Raw genomic sequence first — 16,964 nt, 5'->3', positions numbered from 1 at the left:
TTTGCATTGTTGGTTTGGGTTTTTTTTAAATATTTTTTGCTGTGAATGTTGTCAACAAATAATTTGCTTTGCTTTATGACTTAACTTTTAATCCTTTCATGCAGGTTTTTTTTTTTTAATATAACCACACAAGAGACTCAGAAGTATGAAATCTTTTGTCTTTTAAGTGAAACTGTAAAGTAAATAGATTCCATTTTGCAATCAATTGGTTTCAACCCAAATTACTATTTTTCAAGATTTTTTAATGGCAAAACAGAGACCAAACTGAATCATCTTCTGTCAAATAAATATGTTACACTCAACCAGCAGGGAAAAGGCATGTAAATAAAGACACATACCTGAAAGAAAAGCCCATGCACAGAGGTTACAGTTATCAGTCAAGCCAAACAGTATCCTCAGAGGCAGCAGAGAATGGGTTCAAGTGTTCATTTCTGACTTCCCAAGGACACAGCTGAGACTTTACTTCTCTCCTCTGCAGGGCTTTTCTCCAAAGGCTTTGAATGATGAACAGGAACAAGATACACACAGAGACTGCCAGCCCCAGCTGTGCTCCTGTTCTTGCTGCCCAGACAGCCCAGCTACTCCTGAGGCAGCACCAGGGTTTCTGCCTTTTATAGCTTTCAGGCAAAGCAGTGGTTACTTGAAAAGCCCAAGAGGAAGCCTGGCTCTTGGAAAGCTGCTCAGTGGTCAATGTAGTGATAGCAAGGGAAGCAGCTACAGGGCAGCCACCCCCCAAGTCCCTCACATGCAACTCTCACCTTCATGAGACACAGGCACTGGACCTTCCTGTTGAAGCTATAACCATGTGATATGAAATACATGGAGGAAGAAAACATCCAACTTACAATTAAGACAGAAAGAGGGATGCTTGCTAAGAACCAAAGAGGAATGTGACAGCAAGGCTGCAGTTCTTGCTCAGGTATGTGCCAGCTGGTTACAAAAAGTATAACCATGATCTAGAAGCATTGTAAACCAGAAAAGTTGTATGAGGCATACAACTTCCTTTTGAGGAAGCCTCTAGGAAAAGGAGAAATATGGAAAACTCCTGAGTCAAATCACCTGATGCTACCTTGTATGGCAAATGAATGATCTGTCCTAAGCTAATGATTCTCCCTTCTTATCCAGTGAAGGGTTTTATCATCATTTTATGCAGGTATTGAGGTAGACTGCTTCTAAGCATTCCTCGTCCAAACTTTTCTCCCAAGAACACATTTTTTGACTGATCAGCTCATACCTTGACCGGCAAAGATATCCCACTCAGCCCTAGTGACAAAGAGCGAATCTACCCAATCCAATAAAATTTTTCTGCTTTACTTCTTCAGAAATGAAAACAACCATCTTTTCTGTTACCTTTTCAGTATTCAACCTAACTGCTTTCTACAGTTAAGAGTAATCCCATAGCAGAAACTCTTCCATTTACCCCAAAAGGTGATTAGGACTTCTTGGAAACATTTTCAAAATAAACAACTTCCTTACTCTGTTTCAACAATGATTGTTTAAGCTATGGAGTCAAAATGACTCAGAGGAATTGTACTTGTCATTGTATAATTTTCAGCATGATCTACAATGTGACCAGGCAGCAATGACCTGTATTAATCATGGGCCAAAGTATAATCTAGGTAAAATTAATGTACTATGACGGTCTGGCAGCTGCTGCCCATGTCCTCACCCCTTCTGCTGGCTTGCCAGACTACTGTGCTTCTGGTGGAGAGGTGGGCTGCAGCTGAGGAACATGCTTTACACAGAGAAGACTCAAACAGATAATGATAAAATAATAAAATTAAAAAAAAAAAAAAAAGGGAATCAATTTGTCAGAGCATACAGAGGAAATTCCTTACACCCTGATTCCAGCAAAAGCAATAGGGCAGAAGAGCACTGCTAAATAAATCTACCCAGTTCCCTGTAAAAGAGTTTCCAAATGCCTTAATCCACAACCACCCTTGTGGTGCTTACTCTTTTTCCTCCAACATACAGTTTGCTCCTCTCTTGTGATATGCTTATGGTTCTGTTTGAAGCTGACATTAATGGTGAAACACACCTGCTATACTGACACATAGTACTGGCTTACATTTGTCACCTGAGGGTTTTTCAGCAGCCCAGCTTGTGGAAATGTTTGACTACTACAGCCTTATAGTTTAGCAAGAAATATACAGCAGCCTCAGAAATAACAAACAGTTTCAAGAAAGAAAGCTGTAACAGGTGGCTGGGAAACACACTTCCAAACTACTTCCTCAAGCTAAACACCCAGAAAAAAAAATCCACAAACATATGATCCACATCAAGGTCAATGTTTCATTGGATTAGCTGTCACAGAATTATACCAGATTTTTGGGAGGAGGGGAGTTTTTTTGTTGAAGTAGATTACCAGCTCCACTTTTTAGGGGACAAAAAAGTTAAATCCTTGAAGACTTATTAGTAATGAGCAGTTTACAAACTCCCAAGTACTTTGGGATACAGCTGCATCCTACCATGATAGAGTCATGTTAAAATTATATACAAAGACTTCCGGGAGCCAAATCTTGACATTTCTCCCTCATTGAGAAGTGCCTTTGTGAATGCTTACACATTTCCAAGGCAGGGATACATGCTAGGGAACTATTTCAACATCACTTCCCATTATCTCATGCCTGCCATTACCCCCAGGTATTACTACCAGACAACCTCACTATCAGACAAGTTGCACTGTCTTGTGGAAACTAAAATATCTGGATTTAAGGCATAAGGGTAAGGACAAAGTTTGAAAGCATTGGACTTCAGATCTATGAATGACAGAACTTCCCCAGTTCCTTCTCAATGACTAGAGTCATTACAAACTTTAAACTCTCTTTGGTGGCCAGCCTGTCTCTGCAGTAAGATAACTGTCCTCAGCTCCTCTCTCTGAATGTTAATTAAACCTAAAGGATTAACAGGAACAGCAAAGGGGAAATCCCATAGCACTAAATCAGTGAAAAATAGACAGCATCATGTCCATCTGCTGTGTAAGCTAGAGAGTTTAAAAGTTTCCTGAGGTAGTAATAACACAGTTGTTGTGGAACTGCAGAGATTCACAGGTCATGCCTGAAAAATCAGGTAAGTTCCCTTGACTGTAGTTAGTCAAGTAATTTTTACAGTCTTTGTCAGAAAAGTAAACAAATTCCTCAGGCCAGACTTATTTCTTTCACATTTCCTTTTGAAGTTGGTATGTAATAAAGTTACTTTGTAGCATTCAAAATTTAGAGTATTTCAGCTCAACTGTCATTACAGCAATTTCAAGGAACCCCTGAAACGTAGGATTGGTAGTCAAAGCATTTAAATATAAACAGGGGAATTCTCAATTCGCTACTTACACACTTGCTTTTCCAGTATGGGAGCTGCAACACTCAGCTGACATTTTCAGTGACTTCCATCTCAGAAAGATCAACAAACATACAGAAAGAACCAAAAAGTGTATAACACCAAGGGTGTGCGAAAGGAAAACAAAGCAGCTGGTACACAGGTCTGTTTACAGTGTGCCTTTTTTTTTCCCCTCTAGAGGCCTTAAGAGCTTCAGCTGTAGTTATTTAGAATTCTCAGGGGTGGTAGAAGCTGAGTGCACAGAGTTGGTATTCTGTAGATGATTTCAGAGGAGCTAAAACTTGATATTAGTAACTGTGAGCTAACAGGACGTGGCTAATTCATAACCACTCTGATGATAGCACACTTTTTTAAATTAAGCTCCTCAAGATAAAATGTCAAAATATACTTCTATGGCTTTTTGCACATGATATTTACAAATACAGAAATAAAACCAGCCTTTCAGTCAAACATACTGTGCACATTCAATTTTGTATTATCTTGTGGTGACAGTATAGACTCAGGAACATAACTTCCTTATTTCAATCACCTTTTCTTTGCCCATGTCAGAAATTTTTGTTAGCTTTATATGATCATCAATTTAGGTAAAGTTCAGATGGTAGCAAACACTCAATAACTATTTTGAACAAAACTTTAAGATAGTAATTTTAAAGAATTCTGCACTACATTTCTGCTGAAGCTATTTCCACATATTTACACAATATTCCAGTGGACATAACATTTCACTAAATCCAGTAAGAATTCAGAAGCAAGGTAAAGCTTTGCTACTAAATAATGCAGTCAAATAACCTATTAATATCATTGAAACAAAACCCCAAGCAGTTTTCAACAGCCTACTGATAAGAGTCACTAGCTGCTCATCTTTTTGTTCTATGTATTACTCAGCTCTCAGTCAGCTCTCTCAGCTCTGTCCAAATATTGCTGGAATGATGAAATGCCAAAACAAAACAAACCCATCTTTAATTCTACTACTAATACAGCTATACTGTATCAAGGATCTCTCACTCTTACAGGCTGATTCAGAATATTATTTTCATACCTTCACATGCACAATGCAATACAACAGGGATTCCTTCCACAGAACCTCAAATTTATTTCTTGTGTGACATTTCTCTCAAGTTTCTCCAATGGTTCATGGTTTTTTCCACATTTAACATATATTAACATGCAGACACAAAACCAACACTTCCTACCCAAGGTTTTATGAACAAAAACCTCTATTCTTATGATTTTGTGCATAATTACCTATTTAGAATGCTTATTCCAGTTCCATGATTCTCACTAGTCTTAAAATATATATACATGGATCACTGCATCAGAAACAAATTTGCAAATAACATATAAACGAGAATATTTTGAAAAATTACATACAGCTAAGGAACAGAAGGAAATAAAAAGACAAGAACACAAATTCAAAAGAGAAGTTATAATCCTCAAATGAAAGCTTCTGGTCTGGTTCCTTACTCTGAACTAGGATCAGTGGAAGAATATTGCTTAAGCTTATCTTCATATGGAAATAGCTACACATATTATAGCTTTAATCTCATTTAAATTAATATAATTTAACAGCTGCAAATAGTTTGAGGATATTTATTTCAATTTCTTTTTCTTAAGTTGATTAGGACCGGCCTTGAAGTATATTTTGCACACGTACACACCAAGCACATCATTATCTAAAACAAGACCAACTGGCCACACACTTCTAACATTCACATTTCCTTTCCAATTTAACTAAGAGAGAATACTATCTTTGGCAGAAAAAATGGAAAACTCAAAAACAATTATAAAGGAACACACAAGTAAAACTGAGCAGAAAAAAACCCTACACTTTCCCTTGTCTGAGCTTAAAAAAAAGTAAAAGAAAGTAAAAGAAAGTGAAAGATAAGCTAAAGTGAAACCTTGATTTGTCCAAATCCAAAACAGAAAGAAAACCCAACCTTTGGTTTAACAGTGTTTGGTGCCACCCCACATTTTTAAGTAAGATAGAAACAGTCAGATGTTGCATACGTACAATGGCAAAATGTAAGAATGCTCCTATAGGGTTTCCTCTTTACATTGTACCTGTTAAGTTTAACCTTCTGCATGAGCGAGTCAAACATGACTAGTGAATCTTTCCTGCATTTATTCATTGCTCTTAATCACCAATAATCCTGGGCACTTGGCATTAAAGATTGGGAGAGGGGGAGAAGGAGAGAAACAGGAGGGTAAAAGGGAAGACAGTTTTCTAGTAAACAAATTCAGGCCCAAGCACAACCTATCACCTTATTCATTAAAATTCTCAAAAGCCCTACAGAAGTGTTTCTTTTTAGTACTTCTGCAAAGCCAGCATGGTAATTATCTTACATTCCCTAAACTGACAATATTAATCTGCAACTGGCCATGACTTAGGTGCAAAACATTTTCACGATCCATGCAAAAGTAAAATTAATAATTTAACTCATTTACCAATGAGTCCACAAAGACTTGAATTTGGGTACTCTCAGGTCAGGAGCAGCAGCATTACCAGTTGAAAAACCAAGTGAAAGCCATCAAATGTTATTTTTACAGTACTAAAAAATAAATATATAATGGAAAATACCTGCTCAGGCTAAAAAGAAACACATCTGCATGTCCAAACACATGGTCAATTAAAAAAAAAAATTAAAATTAAAAAGAGAGTAATTCAAAGGACCAGTCTGGAAATCCAGTGTTTCAGTATGCCCAGCATTAAGATTCAGAAACCCTCTCCTTAATGACATTCCAACACCAAATGCCAACTAGAATCAGAAAGCAGAATCAGTCATACAAGTGACACAGCCACAAAAGACTGCAGCCCAAGTGTCCTCAGGATTCTAGTGTTCTTGTTACAAAAATCAATATATAATGCAAATAAATTATTTTTTAAAGGAACCTTTGCTCTCCTTTGCTCTCTATAAAAACACTACAACAGCAAAATTTAAGAGAAGCAGAAGCAAGACTGCACAGCTGTTGTAAAAGGGATGCATTATTCCTAGAAACAAACCAATCCACCAAGCAACAACATATCAAATGAAAAAAGTTGATCATATCTGACACAGAAAAGGATACTGATCACCTGCATGACTCACTGTACCATGGAAAGTTTCCAGCAGATGTAACGAGGATAAAACCTCTGCATGCCAATACTAGCAGGTTGCTAGGTATTAGACACTTAGCAACATTAAAAAGCAATCAGTACATTAAAATTGTTTCAATTCCAATATTTTCTTCTTGGAAACAACATACCTCATCATAATTATATTTGAAATTCCATTTTCTTAGCTTGCAAATATGACAACAAGTTAAAATTGTGTAAATATACCAAAATTGTAGGAAGGAAATTAGCTGAGATGAGCTTTTCTATGTCCCATTTTATTTCAGGTTAATTTGAGATCATTTTTGTTTTTTCTCCTTATTGCTGCTGTTAGCCTACAAGACTCACATAAACATCATTCTTCCATTTCAGGCACTTAAAAGTTTGATTTTACCATAACCATAATTCAAAAGCTGATCCTGGCAGATAACAGCAGCAGCAGATTTCAGTGCCCTGAAAAGCTTCAGCATGTAAAGCTTCAGCCTACTGCTGTATTTATAAACCTTTTGTTGACCCTGGCTGGACACCAGATGTCCAAAAAGCTGCTCTATCACTCCCCTCCTAAACTGAACAGGGCAAAGAAAATACAGCAAAAGACTCGAGGGTTAAGATAAGGGCAGTGAGAGATCACTCACTGACTGACATCATGGGCAAAAGAAAGTCCGCTTTGGTAGTAAGTTGTAAAATATTCCCTGTCAGAATTGGAGTAGGATAATGAAGATTAAACCCAAATCTTAAAAACACTTTTCTCCTTTAGTTAGGGGAAACTCACAGTTCATCACACATTACCTCTAATGCACCTTCCTCCTTAGGGGGAAGAACTCCTCACACTCTTACCCTGTTCCAGCATGGGCTCCCTCTCACAGAAGACAGCCCTTCACCAACTTCTACAAGCTGAGTCTGTCTCACACACTGCACTTCTTCATGAACTGCCCCAGCTGTCCCCTGCAAGGTCACAAGCAAACCTGATCCAGGCTTGTGTGACAGAAAACCTGCTCCAGCATGGGCCCACAGATGCTGCCAGAAGCCTGCTCTGGCACGAGCCACACAGAGCCGGAATCTCCTCAGAGCATCCACCATAGGCCTCCTGCACGGGCTGCAGGGGCATGTCTGCTCCATCATGGATCTCCAGGGCTGCAGGGGGACAGCTGCTTCACCACGGGCTGCTGGGGAATCTCTGCCCTCCCCCTCCTGCTTCACTGAGCTTGGATCTGCACAGTAACATTTTCCCTTCTTGAATGTGTTCTCCCAGAGGTGCCACCACCATAACTGATGGGCTCAGCCTTGGCCAGCAGTGGGAATAATACCTTTGAGCTGCCTGACACTGGCTTCATCTGACATAGGAGAAATTTCTAGCAGCTTCACAAAGAGCCTGCCCCTGCATCCCCCCTGCCACCAAAATCCAGCCACATTAACCCAATAAACCTTTTTTCAATCTTGCTTGCCTTTTTTTTTTTTGCCTCTTTAGCATTCCCTTTGGCAAACAAACACAGCTTTCATTGAGCTGAGTGAGAAAGAAAATTACTGACTCAGTAGTGAACAGTATAAACACCGTCTGCTGCTTCTGAAAAGTACAGTTCATCTTCACCTTCCATATACTTGCTTTCACAAAACAACCAATTTTTTTTTGAATGGAGATATGGAACAGGAGGAAAACTAACAGTCACTCATATTTTTATTTGAAAGTCTCAGTAGGCTTTATGTTTTTCCAGTGAAAGCTGCATGTGGGACTGAAAAGGAAAAACCTGACAATCCAAGGCACATACCTATGACTGTCCATCAACAGGAAAGTCAGACACTGCCTTCAGACTTGTTGATGCTTCCCCATATCACACTGCAAATAAACACCAAGAAAAAGGAAAACCAGTACCAATGTGCCTAACACATCATCACCAGTAGCTGTAGAACTGCAGTTTCCAGAAATGGGAGCTACAAATTATTCTCATTGCTCTTCTATTTATATGAGTTCCCTTGGCATTCTATAGCAGTATTTTTAGCAACTATTTTCGACAGCACAATCATTTACCCCTTGAGTTGTAGTCATACAAGTTTCTCTTTGACACATATTTGCTTCAATGTAGACCTTTCACCAGTGTTTACTCTGAAGTTCTTTATTAGCTTTTTTAATACTGTATCCAGACACAAGTGATCAATTTCTTGCCTCTTCTAGAAAAAAATCTTTTTTTTTAAGAGTGATTGTCTTTCATCTCTTTCCACAGAAAATACAAGACAGTTTTATACAAAACAATTATCAGAAAAATAATACAAAGACATTTGAAATCCAGAAGTCTCCCCTGCCAGCCTCCAAACTAGATTTAAGTTTTCTTGAATTTACCTCAGCAGACTCCAAGCCTAAGATAGGACTCCAGTCCTTTTTATCCATCTCTTCTTAAGAGATGCTGCTAAACTGACTTTGCCCAGATCCTATCTGAGCTACAAGAAGCTTTCTGCAAGAGATATTTAGAACAATATTCACATGAATAAATAGTCCAGGGGTCATTTTTCTTCCAAGAATCCTGGAAGTAAGACACATAACTTCTTCACTGCTGTCTTTTGTAATGCTCTTTTAACCTTTATTTCAGAATTTTCTTTAAGATTTCCTAGTTAAAAAAGCCACACCTGTATGCTAATAAAAGGAAAAACCAAGAGATATAACTTGAACAACTTGTATTTAAAACTTGGCTTGAAAATGCAAACTTTGACACTATTGCAGAGGGCTTGGAGGGGATCTCCAAGAAGAGGTGCTCTGACAAGAGAAAGTTGTGGAGGGGTGGCCTTGCATGCCATTGCATTTTCAGTATTTATTTCCTCCCAGTTATTGTCTGCAAAGCAAACAGTCTGGCCAGGGTAACCACAGATGTTCTGCTGGTTGGTGAGGGAATTGCTAGTAAAGAGAAATACTTTGATAATACACAGAAGAAGCAAAGCCTTGGTAGCAAAGCACCATTATGAGGCCACCCACTTCATGAGGTGAAAGAAGAATCCACAAAACAACCCTTACTCCCCAGAAAACCACCATGTCCTTTCCAGGATGTCTACCAAAGGAACATTCTCCTCTCAGCACCTAGGGTTACATTGCTCCATCTTTTTCTGGGTCTTTCACTGTTCCTCTTTCTTTTTTTGGTCCTGCATGTATGCAAGAGTCACAGGCTCCCAGTCACAGACACCCTTCAGACTTCCCTCTTACAAGCACTGCCCCTCCTTGGATAAAACCAGAAATTAAGGAAATGAAGAGGGTAGTCATTCTTACCCTTCACCTGTCCTTATACCTTCTTCTCACACAACCTTTTTTCAATGCAATCAGCATCCTAGGAAGCATAGCTCCCCCTAAAGATTTATAAGCTTTCACTGCTTCAAAATCTGTCACAGGTAATAACATCAATCATAGACTTTCAGTGCTAGACCTTTCCCTTTTTTACCAGTGTTCCTCAGGTATTTCTCACCACACCCCTTATGCCTCCTGATTTTTGTGTGTGCATATAATGTGCAACCTCCCTTGTGTGCCTGTTATCAAGAGAGATGACAAGGTAAAATGCAAATAGCAATCCACTCCGATGAAAAAGATGCTTCAACAGGTGAAAAAGCAAAGATAAAGCACCATCTAATTCTGACTTCATAAATTTGGATTATTTGCTGTCCAGCTAATCCTGAAACCTACTTAGGGTTTTCCTGCACATGCACTGTCAGGGCTGAAGAACAACCATACTTTGAGAGAAGATGCAGCAGTTTATGTCAAATCATTACTATCAGAGATAAAAATCTCTGTAGTATTCCAGAGAGTGATGCATTTTTTCTCTGAGGAGACACAGTGTGCTGTAATATACTTTGTTCAAAGCAACTATGCACCTTTGTACAGCAATTGGAGATGATTAATAAAAAGAGAACGCTGGAAATTTTCAAGTTCTGTTCTTTCATGACAGTTTTGAGTATTTGCATTACTCCCCTTCTTTTTAAAAAGAAAGTTCCTTAATCCTTCCAATAGTTCTTACAATTGTGCTTATTACATATTGAGATTGAATTCTCTTACCAGTTGTCTGTGGTGAAGTTCAAAAGGATTTGTTGCTATAGCAATACTTCGTGTTGATTCAGAAATTAATGATAAAAGAAGTGGCAATTAGCGCTATTAATTTTTACTAGAGAAACATGGGGAAGGGCTAAAAGGCTTTTGGCCCCCAAAAGAAAATAAAAAAAAGGCAGTAAGATTTTGCATAGGTGACCATTATAGAGCTTGCAGCTATGAAAGCAAGCATAATGGATATTTCATGCTTCAGTACATGCAGCAAGAATATTGCTGCCTTAATAGCTCGAGACAGACTCAGCCTCTGCTGTGTTTCAGGAATTCCCAGAAGACCCAGGGATGTGTCTCCTTTCAGTCATAACTGAACCCTGTGGGACAAGCTCCTCTACAATAGTATCAGGAAAGGAAATTGAACACTTTTCTCTGCAGATTTGACACTGTTCTTTTAGTGTTTTGCAGGGACCTTTCTTTGGCATTTTTAGTGAATGAAAGTATGTTGCTTCAAGGTAATGACCTGTTTATTCTCATCCTTGATTAACAGCCATGAAGCAGACAAGTGTTTTCCAGGTCATACGAAAATAAAAGAGGTAATTAATTTCCTGCACCAAGACTGCTTATCTGTAATTATCTCACCAAATTGTTTGGTTTTGTGGTAGCCCAGGACCTTCTAAAGGTATTTAAGGTTTTAAGTTTTTTAAAGGCTTGGCTTGTTACTTCAATCCTATAAAGGATATAGTGCGGCTCTACATGACTGTAGTACAAGGCAGAAGAAAATGGAACGCTTTGCTTCTTCAGTATGTATTTAGTGAGGTTTTTCTTAATGTATGATTTGACAGCCTTAATAATGTATTTCCCACTATTAGAATCCCACATAATTACTGAACTCAAATTTCCTTATTTCATAATGAAATAATGGAGGCTTTTTATAAACCCTTGTGGATGATAGATAGCATTTTCCCCCTTCAAAACTGTCAGGTTTATTTCCTTTAGGTGCTAAAGCTGATACCTCATACCTTCATGCAGGAATGTTGGGAGGCTTTCTTAAAACCCATTAATCCTAGATGCTGGAAGGATCTTCTCCTGCTTATGAGAAGGACAGACAAGAATAATGAGCCTGCAGGACAATGTATGTTGTCACAACTTTTGTACATTTCACCTGAAAAGTTGTCCCTCCATACTTCACATGAAGCCTTGAAGGTCCTCAGCATCTGGCTCCAGTACACCTAATGCTGTCAAATACAGTAGTAATGGACAAAATGTTACACACAAACACAGCTAGAGCTCAGCAGGTAACCAATGTTGTACAAAGCCCCTTGGCCAACCCCTGGCACCAAGCTGAGATTGTTTTCTTTAAGAGAAGCGATGTACACACAGAGACACGTCCTGGTAGCTTCAAACATTTTTAAATCTCTTCCTTCCAAATTTCTCAATCATCTATGAACTTATCTGTAAGAGGTAAAATTTTGACTTTTTTTACTAAAAAGCTTTGTAGGCCATAATTAATCTTCTTCCCATGGGAATGAAGAAGGACAGAGTATCATCCAAATGGGGTGAGAGGTTGGCCTTACACGTCATCATCACACAGCCTTCCTATCCAGAGAGGAAAAGGAAAAATAGAGAAATATGTATCATCATAGAGCAAAAGTCCATCAACTTGTTGAATGTAACTCAACAATCTTGGAAGTCCCCAGTCACATTCCCTACCCCGACAAGAGCTCTCTACAAACTAGCAGAGCAGCCACAACCTCCTGGAGACCAAGACTGGGCCTAATGCCCACAACAGAGAATAGACAGTTTATCAGATGTTTGGTGTGCATGGAATTCTGATACTGTGGCTAAAATGCTGTATTGCATTGGGCTAAATGAATGAAACTTTGAATTTGCTTGCAGGAAATTGTTTTAAATTAAAAAGGTTTTGTTTACTCCATCTTAACCAAGAAAGCACAGAAAACAGAGAAGGAAAGGTAATGGCATTGACAAGTATCTGTATTTTCAAATTATACCCAGGAAAACATTTTCTGATAATCCATACTGAAGGTGTACTATTAATTATTTCTCTGTAACTATCTCCATCAGGATTAATTTAGACAAGTATGAAACTACCTCCAGCCCTCATTGCAGCAACCAATTACTTATCATTTGTAATATAACTGGCCTCTTTTTTTCCAAAGATTTTTCCAACCACAGAAAAGACTCTGCCTTCAGTTTGCAAACATTTTATAATGAAACTCACTTAAGCCTTCCCTCCTTTGCACCAACAGATGCCTCCAGCATGAAACTGACTACATACTTAGAATATGCGAGGGGATTCATCACTCATCGTCACCTATTTTACAGTCAGTAATTTCAATATTTTACATTCCCAAGAGTGGATTCTGTTTTTGCCCTCACTGAATCTCCTCGACAGGAGTACAATGGACAAGGTTGCATTCTGCTGGCACTCAACCAAGGCATAAGAAATACAAACTATTGCAGTCTTATCCTCTCTTAAAACAAAAATAAGACATAAATAACACCTTAGCATGAAGTCTTAATCTAATCATGGCACACAAAGCTTTTAGTAAATTTATTTGTCTTTTGCACTCCAACACCATCAGGAACATAGCCTGGTATATGCTGCAACACTGTGGGGTGGACTAGGAGGCACAATTTTTGCTTGTAGAGGTGATGGACACTCTCCCAGCACCTCTGACAGTTTTACACGTACAGCAACCATGCAGCCCAGCAGAACTGATATTCTTCAATAGAAAAAGACACAGAAAGTCACAAAGAAAGTAGCAACATTGTTGAATGGATATGTGAAACAGACAACTTAGGTGTTACCAGGCTCTTTCGTTTTATTTCAAGCTTACAGATTGAATGCATCTGTCACCTATTCACAAACTATGGTACTTAAATACAAATAAGGATACTGAGATGTCATTGCATATCATCCCCCACATAATCCTATAGATACTGCTCCTTATTTTAAAAATTAATTATATATCTTCATTAAATAAGAATCTGCCATTACAGCAAAAGATACCATTAGTATTAGTAAACCCTTCAATCATATTTCATACTAAACTAAGCAGCCATGGGTTGACATGTACTGAGCAGAGCTTTCATTGCCTTCAGATATTGCACAGATACTTTGCCTCCTCCTCGGAACACCATCTCCTCTTAATGGCAAACAAGATGTAATAGGAAAATGAACAATATTAATTAAGGTCATTAATAGATCACTTCAAACGTTTTCCTGGTGTCAAGCACCTTTTGCACCCCTTCCTTTTTGAGTCACATAACACTGCGTAAGCACACTAATTGCTGGCACAAAGTACACAATTAGGCTGTCTGCTACAATGAAGACTGAGGGAGAATGGAAGATATGAACATAAGAACCATAACACTGTAGTATTCATGGGGAAGAAATTTCCACATTAGTCATCACAAGTTTTTCTTTAGCGTTTCAGGATTTGACCTTGAAAACACTCATGGCATTAAGACTAAAACCCAAATACTAGTTCAATAAAGGGAGGTTGGATAGTTTTAGAGCAGCTACTATAAGTTTAGAATGAAGAGCGGAGTAAGTGTGACAATTTTTTAGACCAGCTTACAAATTAACCAACACACTTTACACCTTAACACTAATACCTAAAACTGTAATTTAAGGCACCATTGAGCACTGTGTTTATGATGTTTCATATGGTCATGGTTGGTTTTCACTGTGAAAACCTACCACTGAGACTGCTGCTCTAAAAATACTTTAATAAGCTGTTGGATGCAGACTATATTGCTATGAGTAAGATTTTTTTTTTCAGTAACAGAAAGAAAAATGCACTGCACTTGACAATATATGGATATATGATATAACATATGCAATCAGCTCCCTCCAGAAAGTTACCGTTCATCTACTCGAAAATGAGAGGAATTTACACCTCACAACAGTTTCTGTAATAAATAATGTTAGGTTCTATTTCTTTTGAAATAAATGTGAAAATGTACAAAACTAAATTTCTGGTTTTGATGGCATAGTGCATCTGGTAGAAGATGAGAACTTTTAACATGTTTTCCTATAGGTGCCAGTAAGTCAGATGAATTTCATACTGGATTATCCCTGGAGCATTTCATCTCTTTGTTACTAAAATCCAGCAAAACTGCTACATCCAAAACAGTCCAAGAGAATTGTTTTCAGTGTTTCAGCTCAAGTCAACAGATTCTTGTTCCCTGTTGCTGGAGTTACCCTGTTAACATGCACATGACACTGAAATAAAAACACTTTGAATGAGATTCAGCACTGGTCTTCATATTGCTCTACAGGACAATAATGTTCACGTAAAAGCTTCTCGTAATAACAGAGCTATTTAAAAGCAAACAACCCAATGCATTTGTTTATTTAAAAAAAGAGAACACAAAACACACAACATCAGAAAACCCTACAATACTTCTTCCATGCTGTGGAAAATTGCTACTGTATGAGCAACGTGCTTGCTTCCAAGCTGAGGCACGTTTCCGAAAGCCATCAAACCAGGCTTCCATTCCAGAAAAAGCAGCATTCCCTACTGCAGTCCTGGTCCAACACAAGTAAGCAAACCAAACACTGCCAGATTAAAAAGAGGTAGACAAAATCAAATCAATATATCATTCACTAACTGTGAGGTACATAGGCAGGTAAACAAACAAACAAAAGGTAGAAATAATTCAGTCAATGTAGGATGCAAACACTGGAAAATATATCTCTTGGACAAAGACATCCTCAGGAGAAATCCCAGCTTTTGCTTGCTGTTTTTAAAGTTTCTCGACCTGTGTCAGCAATATTGAAGTTATAGTACTTCTGTCTGTGACTACTTCTATATATGGTCAGCACAGATATTAGCTGGGATTTGCGTTTTTCCAAAGTAATCCCAAGCAACCAGAAGGCACTTAATCAGTATGAAAACCCACACGAGCCGATCCATAGCCCTGCACACGAGTCCATTTGGGTTTTTCTGCCCCGAGACTTACACAGCGAAGGGAATACGGCTAGTTCTCGTTTTAAGTAAACACTTGGGCTCTGCTTCAGACACTCCTGTGGGTGCGCTACCCACCGCTGCCTTCCCAAACTCCAGCCGCACACCAGCCCGCACTCCGGCGCGCAGTCCCGAGGATCCCCGTTTGCTCCACAGCGGAGCGGGCACCGCACAGCCGCGGGGACGATCAGCCACCTGCCCGGGGCAGGCCGAGCACCGCCGCGCACTCCTGGCTGCCCCAGCGGCACTAGCCCGACACCCGCCGGCACGTCGAGCCCAGCTCCGGGCTGCGGGGCGAGCCGCCACAGGTCGGCATTCCGCACCGTGCGGCCGCGATCCCGACCCCGCCGAGCCGGGGGCGCACGGCGGGCGGGCGGCACCGCTCGAGGGGCGCAGCAGCCCCGGGAGCGGCGGCTCCGCCGGGTCCCCCCGGGAGCGGAGCAGCCCCGCCGCGGTACGCGGAGCCCTCCGGCGGCCGCCGCTGCTGCCACAGCCTTAGCCCCCCGCCCCGGCTGGACAGAGGGTTCCGCGTTTCCTCAGCCGCTTCGAAGCGGTGACCGTCCGCACAACTTTCCCCGCGGCGAGCCCGGCTGCGCTGCCAGCCCGGGCTGCGCCGCACGCCGCTCCCCGCCGCTGACACCCGCACACGCTAGGGAGGGCAAACACACAAAAAGCTCCTGAGACCCGCCCGAACCGGCATTTCTCCTCCGTCCTACCTGCCCGGTTCCCGGAGACCCCACACCGCCCGCTCCGCGCCGAGCGCTCCCTGCGACGCCCAGGTGGCGTTAGGAGCGCGCTTCCCACGGGCGGCGCGCCCCCGGCGGCCGGAACATCCCCCGCCGGGCGCCGCCGGGAGGAGGGCGCTCCGCAGCCGCCCGCGACGCGGACACCGCCGCACCTGTTCTGGGCGGGCAGCGGCGCCGCCCCTTCAGTCCCGGCCCGAGCGGGGGCGGGGGCGCGCCGGGACCACTCGCCCCGCGCCCGCCGCCGCCGCCGCCCTCCCCAGGCAGCCGCCGCACGAGGGACCCCCCCCCCATCGCCGCCGCTCTGTGCGCTCATTGGCCCGGCCGCCGTGACCTCACGGCGCTCGCCCCGCCCCGCCCGCCGACCCCGGCCCGGGGCAGCGCTGCCGGGCGGCGGCGGCCCCGGCGAGGTGCGAGGCTGGGCGGCCCGACGGCTCGCGGCCGCTCCGAGCTGCTGGGACACTGCGGCCGGCGGGGAGGAGAGAGAGCGAGTCTGCCCGCAGCCCCCGCCCCGGGGTGCACGGAGTTAAAAGCGCAGGGTTGCCAAAGCCTCCCTCGCCCTTGCCAACAACCTGCGAAGTAGCAAGGACTCACAGACGAGGCTATGTGGGAAAGCCTTCCGTCAGTCTGCGGTGGTTTCCTCTCTCTCTTTTTTTTTTTCTCCTCCCTCCGCAAATTTTTCTAATCTATTTTTATTGGTTTTAATTGAGACGTGTGAGCAGCTATTGCTTGAAGATTGTGGTCCATTTGTGGAGAGTAAATCATTCTCTGTTGCATATTAAATATGCCTC

General features: G+C 41.4%; 1 protein-coding gene across 2 annotated transcripts in view; it reads right to left on the bottom strand.

Moving 5' to 3' along the window:
- The window catches only part of CHRM3 (cholinergic receptor muscarinic 3), a 273,827-nt gene extending 257,371 nt beyond the window's left edge, over positions 1–16,456 (bottom strand). For both annotated transcript variants that reach the window (XM_071432667.1, XM_071432692.1), the window contains exon 1: positions 16,147–16,456. The gene's annotated coding sequence lies outside the window, so the exon portion shown is untranslated. The remainder of the gene's footprint in view (positions 1–16,146) is intronic.
- Between the last annotated feature and the right edge of the window lie 508 nt (positions 16,457–16,964).

This window comes from Agelaius tricolor, unplaced genomic scaffold, assembly GCF_023055355.1.
Source record: "Agelaius tricolor isolate 1412-34295 unplaced genomic scaffold, bAgeTri1.0.p SCAF_1, whole genome shotgun sequence".
Taxonomy (NCBI): Eukaryota; Metazoa; Chordata; class Aves; order Passeriformes; family Icteridae; genus Agelaius; species Agelaius tricolor.
The sequence above is the reverse complement of the archived record's forward strand: the minus strand, read 5'-3'. Positions and strand labels throughout refer to the sequence as shown.